Below are 13,897 nucleotides of genomic sequence, written 5' to 3'. Positions count from 1 at the left end.
TTACTTCTCTGATCAGACTCCTGGTTTTGCAGCCTTTAGGTCTGAGGTTCCCCAGTGTTGAGGGGTCAGTGCTGATGGTTCCTGGTACCTCAACGCAGACCATTGCCATCAGTGGTTTGACTCCGACATTTTCAGAGCTGACCGACTCTCTGAGCCGTAGCCTTGGCATCTGATCTAAGGGGATGGCATCAACTTCGAGATTTTCAGGGTCGTCCCTTGTTCTTGGAGCCTGGGTTCCGACACCCCCCCCCCCCTCTATGCAGCCTTCTGCTTTTGAGGTGATGGAGAGGCTCCTCTCTGCTTCTTTGAGACCTTTGACACTTTCATCCTCTGAGTCCTTCCTGCCTCCCTCTTCTGGGCCAGAGTCTGCCATCCTGCCCCTCAGGGACAGCCTGTTGCCACTTTGCTCCAGTAGGTTTCCACATGGGAACTCCCCGAGGCTTCCAAGTCCTCCCTGGAATTTCCCCCCCAAGAAGCCCCCTCGGAAGCATATGTGCAAGAGGAGACCCTTAAGACTCCCTGCCAGAGTCCCTCACGGATGATACCGACCTGGAGAAAGGGGAGGGTTCCCCTTGATCACCCCCAGAGGATGTTTCCTTTTGAGACATCATGGAGCTCCTTCTGCAACGCCATGGCTGGTCTACCCAGATACCCAACCTGGACAAGTCTGTATTCCTGGAGATGTTTGACACATGGCTCTCTACCTCCTGGGTGTCCCCTCCTGCAGGATCCCCTAGTGGATCTGATCTCATCTAGGGCATAGTACTTCAGTGTATCCAACAAGGTTTCGGGCATAAAAAGTCAGATTCTCTTGTAGGTAAAAGTCTTCTTTAATAAAACACCAGAGTAATCACAGGATAAATGCTTTCGCAACAATGCTTCATTAGATCCTACTGCAAAAAACAGGAAAAAGTAATTGGGTATTTAAAGAACCTATATCCAATCACATACATACTCATTAGATCCTACTACAAAAAACAGGAAAAAGTAATTGGGTATTTATAGAACCTATATCCAATCACATACATACTCATTAATGGTGTAATGGTCTAGCTTTGATTGCTGGTTTTAAAGGTATAGTATAATTAAGACCAGGTCGTCTATGTGCCTGCAAAGCTGCTATCCAGTTTATCTCCTTATATTCCACTTTGTTCAAATCATCTCCTCTGAGGTTATTATGAACAATATCTAGCACTGTAAACTTAAAAGAATGGCCCCCATTCTTTTAAGTTTACAGTGGTAGATATTGTTCATAACAACCTCAGAGGAGGTGATTTGAGCAAAGTGAAATATAAGGAGATTAATTGGATAGCAGATTTGCAGGCACGTAGACCTCCTGGTCTTAATTATACTATACCTTTAAAACCAGCACTCAAAGCTAGACCATTACATCATTAATGAGTATGTATGTGATTGGATACAGGGTCTTTAAATACCTAATTACTTTTTCCTGTTTTTTGTAGTAGGATCTGATGAAGCATTGTTGCGAAAGTGCTTATCCTGTGATTATTCTGGTGTTTTATTAAAGAAGACTAAGAGAATCTGACTTTTTATGCCTGAAACCTTGTTGGATATACTGAACTACTGTGGATTTGTGATTTTGGTTGCAGTGAATCCTTTGTTCATTGGATTGGTAATCTTGGTTGCTGTTTTTGTTTTTTCCATACAATGAAACATGGCAGAAGGCAACAATTCTGAATCAACCAATGTGAATGGAACTGTAGCTATGGGTTGATTTGAACGGTTTGTATATGTGGAGAAGAATCCACTTCTCACTACAGCTCTAATTAATTCAACAGGTATGAGTGACACCCTAAATGATGATATTGATATGGACAGTTTTCAAATGACTTTGAAAGAACTAGAAAATACATTATACAAACTTAAAAGAGCACAATGGCAGCGCTTACATTTTGAAGCCTGCCTCTATCACAAAGTTGTGCCTAGAGAGTTAAGGGTGTTAGGATGCCAACCTATGGAGATACTTTCCCCAGAATTGTTGAGAAAATGGCAAGCCCTGAACTTAGAACGGAGTTTTAATTATTTACGACTTATGAATGAGTATTTTGCTCCAAGTGAGAAAGAATTGTTGGATAAAAGTGGTGCTGTTAAGGCAAGAATTGACATCTAAGTACAAGGGGGCCATAGCAGATGAAAGAATTGAGAATGTGTTTACATCAGTATTGCAGCTTATGAAGAAAGCCTTTCCTTGAATAAGAAAAGTAAATTGGAAAGAGATCTAACTGACTTTAAAAATGGCCATATATTTGTATGGCCTCGCATTAATGCCTATAACAGTAATGAAGTAGATCGAAGTAATTCCAACATCGAGAATGAAGAACGGATAGGAGACCATTTGTCTGCTCCACATGAACGTTAAGGAAGTGGAGGCATTTCCACAGATACAAGTAATGATGATAAGGAAGTGACATCACAAGGAGCTGAATAGCGGAATAGGGAAGGAGCAAGACCCAAGATCATGATGCATAAGCAAGGGTCAGCGAAGCAGCAAATAGCATCAGCCTTGGGTTTTCCAGCATTTATCACCATGCTTCCAGCACCATTGAAACTATTGGGCACCAAAGAAATAACTGTCTCCCCCAGTCAAGGGAGAAAGAGGCGCAGACCATCGGGGGGAGAGAAGGATAGCAGAGAATTGGCAGAAACAACGCAGACGCTAGTATACAACCTTTCATCTGTATCATTGACTGACTTGCAATTGCAGGTATTGAATTAAGGGTCTTTCTTTCATACCTGCTAAGAGTTCACGGTTGGAGGAAGTCCTAATAGACTTGCGTAAGCTTGCCAGGAATGTGGCATTAAAAATGATGTTTGATAATGAAGAACCTTCGGATGTACAGGTACCTTTGAGAAAACCTAGTTTATTTAACCCACAGTTGCCAGCCAATGTAGCTGCATTTGTGAAGGTGTGTGAGAGGGACTTGTATGAACTTTTTACCACAGGCAAGTTTGACAAAACGTTTTTATAATATGACTCATGAAGAGAATGCTACTTTAAAAGAACTGAAAGCTAATTCTGATATCTCTATACGCCCTGCGGATAAAGGTGGTGCCACTGTTATGAATTTTAATGATTATATTAACAGTATGTTAGATATGCTTAGTGATAGTAATACGTATTCATTAGTTACTAGACAACAGGTTAATAGGTTTATTAGTGAATTAATGATTATTCTGGAAGATAGGTTTTTAAGTAATATGATTGGACAGGATTTATATGAATTTATAAAGGTGGAACATCCCATTATACCAACGCTGAATGGACTACCCAAAATACACAAAACACTTACCAAACCACCAATGAGACCTGTGGTGACAGGTAAAGGGTGGGTTACAGAACCCTTATCTATTTTTGTGGAAAGGGAATTAAAAAGTTTTTAGACAAAGCTCCAGCAGTGTTGAAGGATACAGAGATATTCCTACAAACATTAGGAGATTGTATTAATAATCTTGATTTGAAGGAAGAAAATTTAATGTTTGCTACATTGGATATTAATACATTGTTCATCATTATACCCAGTGAGTACGGGGTTGAATCTTTTAGAAGCTTCTTAACAAAGTTTCATGTTTTAACCAATATGCAAATATAAGTTATTTGTACTTGAATTGATTTTGAAATATAATGTGTTTGATTGGGGAGGGCATATACTGGCAGCAGTAGGGTGTGGCTATGGGCACACCCTGTGCTAACAGTTATGCCAACCTTGTATTAGCAGAGTTGGGAGGACAATGTAATTTTTACTGAACATTTATATAAGGCTAACTTATAAGCGCTTTGTAGACGATATTTTTATTTTATGGGTGGGTGATGCAGATTCACTGAAAGAATTTATCAGATATATGGAGAGTAACAGCATATGCTTTAAATTTACCCTACATAGTTCACATGAGAGAATAGATGTTTTAGATACTACTGTTAAACTTAATGATGATGGAAGCTGTGATTCCCTTATGTTCTGTAAAGAATGTAGAAAAAATAACCTATTAAGTAGGCATAGCATGCACCCCAATAGAATTTTTGGTAACATTGTAGAGAGTCAATTTTTACATGTATCGAGATCACACACAAATATAATGGACAATGAGGTAGCTGTAGATACATTAAGTGAAGAATTTAGACAGAGGGGATATGCTATAAGTGAGTTGAATAATAGACAACAAGAGGTACATGCCCTGAGAGAGAGGGGAAACCATATTTCAAAGGTGGTAGGAGGCATGAAAAGAAAGGGAATTTAAATAAACCTAGGTGTGGTTTTGCATTAAAGTATAGTAGTAATATACAACCTATATGTAATGTGGTTAGAAATAACTGGTCTATATTAAAAATAGTTGATAGGATGAATGAACTGGTGGGTGCTAAGCCTAAATTTATTTTTAAAAACAACATCTCACTGAAAAGGGAGCTGTGTTATAAGCCCCACTGTGAACAAACTAGGTGGAGTATAAGAGAGGGCACTTTTCTCTGCAGGAGCTATAAAGCTTGCAGTTTCATGTCCGGGAATAGACAGTTTAAACACCCTGTTACAGATAAACTATATGAATTCCGCTTATATGTGAACTGTCAGACTGAGAACTTAGTGTATTTAGCTACATGTGTAGATTGTGCATCTTTCTACATAGGGAAGACCACTCAGAAGCTTAGAGAGGGTTCTGCAACACTTGGGGGATATTAGGAATGAAAGACGTTTAAATGCTCTCTGTAAACATGCTAAGGATAATGAGGGCCATTATTTTAAGTTTACAGTGGTAGTTATTGTTCATAATGACCTCAGAGGAGGTGATTTGAACAACAAAGTGGAATATAAGGAGATTAATTGGATAGCAACTTTGCAGGCACATAGACCTCCTGGTCTTAATTATACTATACCTTTAAAACCAGCGCTCAAAGCTAGGCCATTACATCATTGAGTATGTATGTGATTGGATACAGGTTCTTTAAATACCTAATTACTTTTTCCTGTTTTTTTTTTTGTGGTAGGATCTGATGAAGCATTGTTGCAAAAGCGCTTATCCTGTGATTATTCTGGTGTTTTATTAAAGAAGACTTTTATCTACAAGAGAGTCTGACTTTTTATGCCTGAAACCTTGTTGGATACACTGAACTACTGTGGATTTGTGATTATTTTGGTTGCAGTGAATCCTTTGTTCGTTGGATTGGTAATCTTGGTTGCTGCTCATCTAGGGCATGGAAGGAAGTGGATACAGTTGAGCCTATCCCCAGGTGCCAGGATAAGGAACTCAGTGCTCCTTCATACTTGTCCAGAGGGTCCCCAGTTGATGCCATGGTGGTTGCAGCAGCCACCAAAAAGAGCTCTCACAGGAGACCTCTTCAGTCCATCCTCCAGACAGGGAGTCTCGGGCAATGGATTGTTTTGGAAAGCTGACCTATGCGTCAGCCACCTTTGCCTTACATGTGCTAAATTATTTGCCACATGTAATCAGACTACAGAGGGACATGGTCAAAGAGGTCGCTGAGTCTGCCCTAGAGTCCATGTCAGCAGAGGAGTAGTTTTTTTTTTTTTCCTTTTGCATGGTCCAGCCTTTCTTCTATTTCTAATACTCATGTACTCATGAGGCACATTTCACACACTACTGAGAGTGCGCCTCTGGCTGCGGAAAAGGGCGTGGCCATTAGGTGGCATGCCTGGATCCAGCTTTGTGCTTTTAAGGAGCCCTTCAAAGCATCATACACAAATGCCCCCTATAAGTGAGAAGGCTGGGAAGACGTCTGCCATCGGGATCCACTTTTCCGCCCCACAACAATCCCTTCTCTAGGAATCAGTGTGGGGTCAAGATGTGGTTCCAGAAGTCTCAAGGCTCTTCCCAAGATGCTCAAGATTTGCCTTCTCCCAGAGGCAGAGGGGGATACGATAGACGCTGCCATCGTGGCAGATGGGGTCCCAAAAACCTAGGGTCTCTGGATTCCTTCCCGGACAGGCCCTTTCAGCATCCCTGAGGGTTGTCTGACTGCTCTTCTCTGGAGGCAGTCTGGGGATGACTATCTCTGCACCCAACAGCCTGGGAGTCAATTACAAACGATTGTTGGATTCTGCAGATCATATCCAGAGATTACCAGATTCCTTTCTCCATCCCCTCCAAACACCTCCCGGACATGCCACCCGGTCAGCGGGAGGAGGCAACCACAGAAGTTTCTAGGCTGCTTGTAGAAAGTCATCCAGCCCGTCCCCATAGACAAATCCGGATCAGGCATTTATTCCAGGTTCTTTAGTGCCAAAGAAAATGGGGACTTAAGACCTGTTCTGGATCTTTCAACCCTTAACCTGTCAGTTGCCAAGATGAAATTCCGGATGGTCACCCTTCAGTCCATTCTGCCCTTCCTGCAGGTAAATGACTGGATGTGCTCAGTGGACCTCCAGGACATGTACTGCCATATGAAGATGCACAGGCGCTTTTGTCTGGGAGCCAGTCACTTTCAGTTCAGAGTGCTCCCCTTTGGGCTCACCACTGCCCCCCCTCGGGTGTTCACCAAAGTGATGGTAGTGGCGGCTCACCTGCAGCTGTAGAGGTTTCAGGTCTTCCCCTGCCTGGACGATTGACTCCTCTCCGCTCCCTCTAGGCATTGACTAATTCAAGCCAGGGATCATCTCCTTCAGATTGCTCAGTACCTGGGTATGACCATAAACGTCAACAAGTCTCAGCTGGCCCCAATGCAGGTACTGGATTTCATAGGTGCTCGGATAGACACTACACAGGGCAGGGTGTTTCTACCACCAGACATTCAGTGGTCTTTGCTAGACCTTTCCCTCGTCTCATCTGATTCGACTATCCCATATTTGTAAGGACTCCCTTCTTTGGTGGCTGCAATCCCCAGACCTCCTTCAGGGTCATCTGTTTGTTCTTCCCTCCACCACAATCACGGTGACCACAGATGTCTCCCTGCTCTGATGGGGGGGGGCATTGCATGGCAAGGATGGTCCAAGGCACATGGTTCTCTCTGGAGACCAATCTGCATATCAGTGTCCTGGAGATGATGGTGGAGCTTTTAACGTTGCAAGCTCTCCATGCCTTTCTTCCTCCGGGGATTATTTCCGTACATACATACAGACTATGTCAGTAGTCTGGTACATCAACAAACAAGGGGGGACCAGATGTTATCCCCTTTGTTGCGAAGCCATGTGATTGTGGGAGTGGGTGATCTCCACCAGTTGTTTTCTGGTGGCAATGCACATTCAGGGGAGGTCCAACATTTTGGCAGACAGGCCGAGCAGGTCTATTCTGATGCTTTACGAGTTGTCTCTGAATCCTTCAGTAGTGGAAAAGGCCTTTCTAAAGTGAGGTCAGCCTTGCTGCGGTATCTTCACCTCTCCAGTGCAAAGTGCAGCAAATATTTCGCTCCGAACCCAGAGACGCTCTAGTTCATGCTTATCCTCTGGTCTCATGTAATGTGTCCTCCTCGGACGCTAGATCTGGTTCCGGATCTGATTACACATCCCTCAGGGATTCCTCAGCCAGACTTAGCCTGAAGCTTATGGCTTGGCTGCTCCATTTCCCATGATGGTTAAGACTCCCAGGCTGTCTTCTCCTGTTAAGATCTTTGTAGTGGCTCACAAATCTTCTACCAGGAAGGTTTATTTGAGTAAATGGAAGCGTTTCTCTACATGGGCTTCTCAGCATGACCTGGATCCCTTCCCAAAGCATTTGGGTCCTAAGTATCACAAGGTGCATATGGTGGGGCATGTTAGTGTGGAGGAAACTAAGGATTTGTTGGGGGTGTGTTAGGATAATACCTTGCTTATTTTCAGCCCCTGTTCATGAAGGACATGTGGGCATACCAGGGGGTAAATTTATGATTTTCCCATCCAGCTGACAAGGTTTTTGTTTTATATGCTTGGAGAGTATATTCCGTTGTGCAGGGATGCTTTGTGAAACACATTTGTCCAGCATGTTCTATTTGTGTCGCAAGCAAAGTTCAGATTCCTGGATATAGTGTTTCTGGTATGATTTTATTTGCAGATGTGCAGCAGATCCATCAGGGCTTGGTCTGAGGAAGCCCTATAAGCTAGGCAAAGATCCCCACTCAGCAGCTTGTAGGAGATTTTAATACAGACAGAGCCTTTAGGCGATCAGTGTGGGACAGGGTTTCCGTGCCCTGAATTCTCTTGGTGCGAAAACATTGTGTGTGTTCCGACTGTTGCAGGTGTGTGGTTAGATACAAGCCAAATGCAGGGCAGCAGTCATTGGATCTGTCATTAGAAGGCATGCATGGCTTAAGGAACAGCCTCTGCCAGACCATGTCAAATCTAAATTGTTGGATGCCCCCTTGCACAAAGATAACTTATTTGGCACTAAGGCAGAAGAGGTCTTAATGTGGAAGAAAAAGCAAAATTTATGCAAGCAGTTAAGGATTTCTTGCAGGTCCAGCTCCCTAGGTTCAGCAGGCATTGTCCCTCCAAACACTGGTCTTTTCCTGCTCCCAGTAAACCGGCCCAGCCTAGGCCCCATGGAAGCAGACCCCCCCCCCCCCACAGACAGCAGCCCCAGGGAATGCAGAGATCTAAGCAATGGACTGCCTCCACTTCGAAACCAGGGAGTTCTAAGCCACCCCCTTATGGTAAACACTCACAATGACTCACCTCCTCCACCCCCTCCCTCTACCCACCTTCACTTACCCCTAGGAGGAAAACTCTCCTTTCACTCAAGCACCTGGGCCACCATTACCAAGGACCACTGGGTTATGAACATTGTTTTTCAGGGATGCAAATTTTCCTTCCACACCCTGCCAATCCCGAAAAGGTTCTGAGACTTTTTCTGGTGCCCAGAAAGGAGGGCATCTGGCACCCCATCCTTCATCTATCCATTCTAAACACCTTCCTGGTGGTACCAAAATTCAAAATGCTCACCCTCCAGCAGTTGCTGCCCATGCTCTCCAAGGACGCTTGGCTAACCACCCTAGATCTAAAAGAGGCATACCTCCACATTCCTATCAGGGAATCATGCAGGAAATATTTCCGCCTCAGGGTAGGATCTCAACACTTTCAGTTTTCTGCGCTTCCCTTTGGCTTATCTACTGCTCCCAGAGTTTTCACAAAATATATGGCTCTGGCCATTGCCTTTTGCAGACAAGGAAATATTCATATTTACCCACACTTAGACTGCCTTATTCAGGCAGACAGCCAGGAAACACTGCTCAAGCACCTGGCCTTTGTAAAGACCCTACTAACCTCCCTAGGGTACACTATCAATGAAAAGAAATCCAAACAGCTGCCCACCCAAAGGCTAATCTTCCTGGGAGCAAGTCTGGGCACAGCATCCCAGATGGCATACCTTACTCCAGAGAAACAAATTTTCCTGACAGCCCACTTCTCTCAACTAGCAAACAGGCTCCAGCTAACTGCAAGGAAGATCATGCAAGCTCTGTGGTTCATGGTATCTTGCAGACTGTTCATTCTATATGCCAGACTGCATATGAGGAAACTTCAATGGTACCTGAAGAGCCTTTGGTGCCAACACTCTCAAGACCTGAAAACTCTTCTACCTATAATTCCTTACCTCAGAAAAGATTTTCTTTGGTGAGCAACAGCATGTTCCCACAACAAGGGAATGCCTTTCTCCCCACCCCCTGCCACCCAGACCCTCACCACAGACTCATCAGACTATGCTTGGGGTGCACACCTGGATGGCAGGTGCATACAGGGCCAATAGAGCCCACAGCAAATCCCTCTGCACATCAATCAAAAAGAGATGATAACTGCGCAGCACACCTTGATAGCTTTCGAGCCCCTTCTCTCTCCAGGGGCTCTCCTGATCAAAACAGACACCACCGTGTTGTGGTACATCAACAAGCAGGAAGGGACCCACTCCTACTCTCTGTGCAGGCTGTCCATGACCTTTTGGTACACAGCCTCTGCTATGCAACTACACCTGTTAGCACAATTCCTACCAGGCTCTCTCAACTCTCTGGCAAACCAATTAAGCAAAAATCTTCTGGACCCACATGAGTGGCAACTCAAAACAGAAGTACCTTCACCCTAATAACTCATAAATGGGGAACCCCGAAGGTTGACCTCTCTGCTTCCCACACCAACCATCACCTCAGCAAATTCTGCACCAGGGAGCATCACTGCATGGCTTGGAAAGTGGATGCTCTGTCCTTTCCCTGGGTCAATCTATCGGTCTATGCCTTTCCTCCCCTACCTCTCACCCCCTGGGTACTGCTCAGAATAAGGGAGGAAAAACCAAGGACCATTCTTATAGCTCCAGACTGTCCCCAGAAGCATGGGTAGCCCTTGCTGCGCAGCCTGTCCCTGCTACCCCATGGCATCTTCTTCAGATTCGAAACTTCCTGACCCAGAGGGAAGGGGAATTCATGCATCCCCAATTGCAGACACATAATTTGGCAGCTTGGCTTATTCCCTAACCTGAAACAATCTGCCAATCTCAGTAAACAGGTTCTGGATTTTATCCATGAGGCCAGATGCCCTAGCACCAGAAAGTCTTATGCTGATAAATGGAAAAGATTTCTACACCTGGATCCAGGCTAAGGGAGTCAATATGGCACAGCCCTCCCTCCCTCTCTTCCTGGATTACTTAGCTGAACTACTACACAGTGGCCTCTCTTTCTCCTCTATAAAAATTCATGCCTCTGCTAATTAATTCTGCTCATTTTCCCACTGAGTGGCCCCTTTTCTCACATCCTCTGATCAAACAGTTCCTAAGAGGGTCTCGCAACTTAAGGCCACCCAGAAGGGCACCAACACCAGCTTGGAACCTTAACTTTGTATTGGAAAAGCTCACCCTGCCCCCTTTCGAACCAGTTTCTTGTGCAGAGCTAAAATTCCTCTCCTGAAAAACAGCATTCCTTGTGGCCATCACTTCAGCCTGAAGAGTCTCTGAGCTGCAAGCACTCATGGCTGTGGAACCCTTCATAATCTTCCATGCAGACAGGGTATCCCTCAGAACTAACCCACCTTTCATGCCCAAGGTGATGTCCAGTGTGGCTCTCAACCAAACCATGCATTTGCCCACCTTTTTTCATAACCCCCAGAACAAGGGGGAAAGGATTCTTCACTCTCTAGATGTGCACAGACAGCTCCGATTCTATCTAGACAGGACTAAATCCTTCAGAAAGTCTGATCAATTGCTGGTTAGCTTTGCTACAAGGGCAAAAGGCAAAGCTATCTCCAAACAAACCATTTCCAAATGAATAGCACACTGCATCCATTTCTGCTACAGACAGCATGGAAAGCCTACCCCAAGGGGGTCAGGACCTCCACCTCTGCAGCTTTCATCAGAATAGTCCCCACCAAGGACATCTTGGAGGCTGCCACCTGGACTTCTGTTCACATTTTTACCAAGCATTACCACCTGCCTCTCCTCCAAATCCAGAGCAGGGGTTGCCTCTGCAGTCTTGCAGGGCATCCTAGCCAGTCCCTAGTTTCATTGACTGCCTCCACCCTTTTCCTCAGCTTTGAGAATCAACCCAAATGTGATGACTGCAACAGTGAAACACGAAGAACATACTACAGTTGTGTACACTTAACATAAATGTAAATGTTTGAGTGTATTCAGTGTTGCAGTCCTGGATGTTCTTCATCTCACATTGCTGCAGTCCTTACACTTGGGTAGTCCGCTGTCCTCGGTCGGCCCGAATATCAAAGTATAAGGCTGACGTCGGTCAGGGCGCATTTGACTGACGTCAGGATGTCAGGGTACAAATGCGCATGCCCGACGTCATATCCTCAGTCTTTTTTGCCGCATGGTCCGATGCAGAAGCAGTGTTGCAAGTGCCGGTTGGCGTTCTGAGATTTTTCGATTTAGAAGTTTCAGACCGAGTTCAAAGTTGGCTAAGTACCCCGTTGGGGAATATTTTACTTTTTTCTTGCCTCAGTCATTTACTGGATGTCAGAAAAAGTTAATAATTGCATTTCTTGTGGGAAACAGATACCGCATAAAGATTATCATACTTTGTGTATTCCTTGCTTAGGGCCTGAGCACGACGTTGTTGGCTGTTGCTCTTGTGCTAGATTTAATAAACGCACTATAAAGAGAAGGTTGGATTGTGCGAGGTTAGTCTTTGGGAAGCGGTGTAACTATAAAATGCCGTTGGATGCTCCGACGCCCGCTTCTTCAAAGAAGCGCAAGGACAAGGCAGTTAAGCCTAGGCTAGAAGAACCGTCTGTACCAGACGCCGGTTCTTTAGAGGTGTCGGTGGAGCTGGTGGCTCCACCGGAGGTTTCTTTGTGTTCCCAGGGGGAGACCTTGTTATTACAAGATGTGGCCTCTCAGGAGACTAGTCAGGCTGAGTGGGCTTCTCATGTTACTATACTCCCCTCCCTTCCTAAGGTGGCTAGGCCCTCACCTTCTGTTTCAAAGGCTTTCCCCAGGGGCAGGCCAGGTTTAGCTTCAGTTAGTGTTACCCCTAGCTCTTCAGGTACTGTGCCCAAGAAGCATATGCTTAAAATGGCGGAAGATTTGATTACTTTGATCAGGGGTTCTATGCCCCCTCCTGATAAGAGGCCCAGGGTGGAGCCTGAGCTGGGGGGTTTTGAGCAGGCTTCAGATGTTTCGGAGTCTTCGGCTGAAGACTTGCAGGAGTACTCTCCTTATTCTGATTCTGATGTGGATGATTCTACTCCTTCTGCTACTCCTCCTGAGGATTTTTCTTTTTCAGAAACTCTTCATTCCATGAGGGAGCATTTTAAGTGGGAAGGTCAGGACTTCTCTGATTCCAGAAAAGGCTTAGGGAATTTCTGTTGTTACCCCAGCATAGGCCTTTGGCTATACCTCCTGTTTTGGATGTAGTGGAAGATGTTTTATGGAAGCTTCTCTTAATCCTGATTCTTTGCCTCCTGCTCCTGTTAAACCGGATAGGTATTACAGGGTGCCTGAAGCTCATAAGTATCTTTTAAGAGTCCTAGGGCAGACCCAGAACTGTTAGCCATGGGCCTAAAGGTGTTAAGGCTTCTGTTGTTAAGAATCCGGTTCCTGCAGACAAGGAGGCTAGGGCCTTGGATAGATGGGGCAAGAAAGTCTATACTTCTTCCACTCTTGCTATGAGGGCTCTGAATTGCCAGTTTCACATGTTGAAATACCAAAATTATCTCCTTTCACAATTGAAATCTAAGGTTGATGCTCTGGCAGTAGGTATTGATTGTAAGGAGTTGCAAGATTTAGTGCATGTTTCTGAACAGGTGGGTAAGCATTCTTTGCAATGTGGTTTTGATGCTGTACAGGCCTCGTCTAGGGTGGTTGCCACTGGGTCAGTTTTTCGCAGGCACGCCTGGCTGAGGGATCAGAATTTGTCTGAACATGTTAAAACAAGGATTTTGGATGCTCCTTTACAATCTGACGTGTTGTTTGGTCCTCCTGTTGAGACAGTTTTAAAGAAAATGGAAGACAAGGCTAAGTCTATGCAGACTGTTAAAGATTTTTTGCAGGTCCAGCCTCCAAAGTTTAGTAGAAATTGGCCTACTAAAGGGTGGACGTATCCTTCTTATGATTCACAGTCTAGGGGTAGATCTAGACGTGGTAAGGGCAGAGCTCAGGGCTCTTTCAGGCCTAGAACAGGGAGTTCTCCTGCACAGGCTTCGGTGAGGGCAGGGGTCAGTCCTTTCGTAAGCAGACCCAATGACCTACCTTTTCAGCTGCCAGAGCCTGCTGCCTGGCAGCACCTTTGGGGGGAAGGTTGGCACTTTTCAAAGAAAATTGGAGTTTAATTACCCAGGACAGATGGGTATTGGATATCATACACCACGGCTACAGGTTTTATTTCCATACCTTGCCTCCTTTCAAAGGCATGCCAGACGTTCCTCCTCAACAAAGAATAGAGGCTCACAAACAGGTTTCTCTGTTGCTCCGACTAGGGGCCATACAGCCGGTCCCTCTGCCAGAAGTGGGCCGAGGATTTTATTCTCGC

The sequence above is a fragment of the Protopterus annectens genome, chromosome 9.part0 (assembly GCF_019279795.1).
Source record: "Protopterus annectens isolate FY-2018-M chromosome 9.part0, PAN1.0, whole genome shotgun sequence".
Lineage (NCBI taxonomy): Eukaryota > Metazoa > Chordata > Ceratodontiformes > Protopteridae > Protopterus > Protopterus annectens.
The sequence above is the reverse complement of the archived record's forward strand: the minus strand, read 5'-3'. Positions refer to the sequence as shown.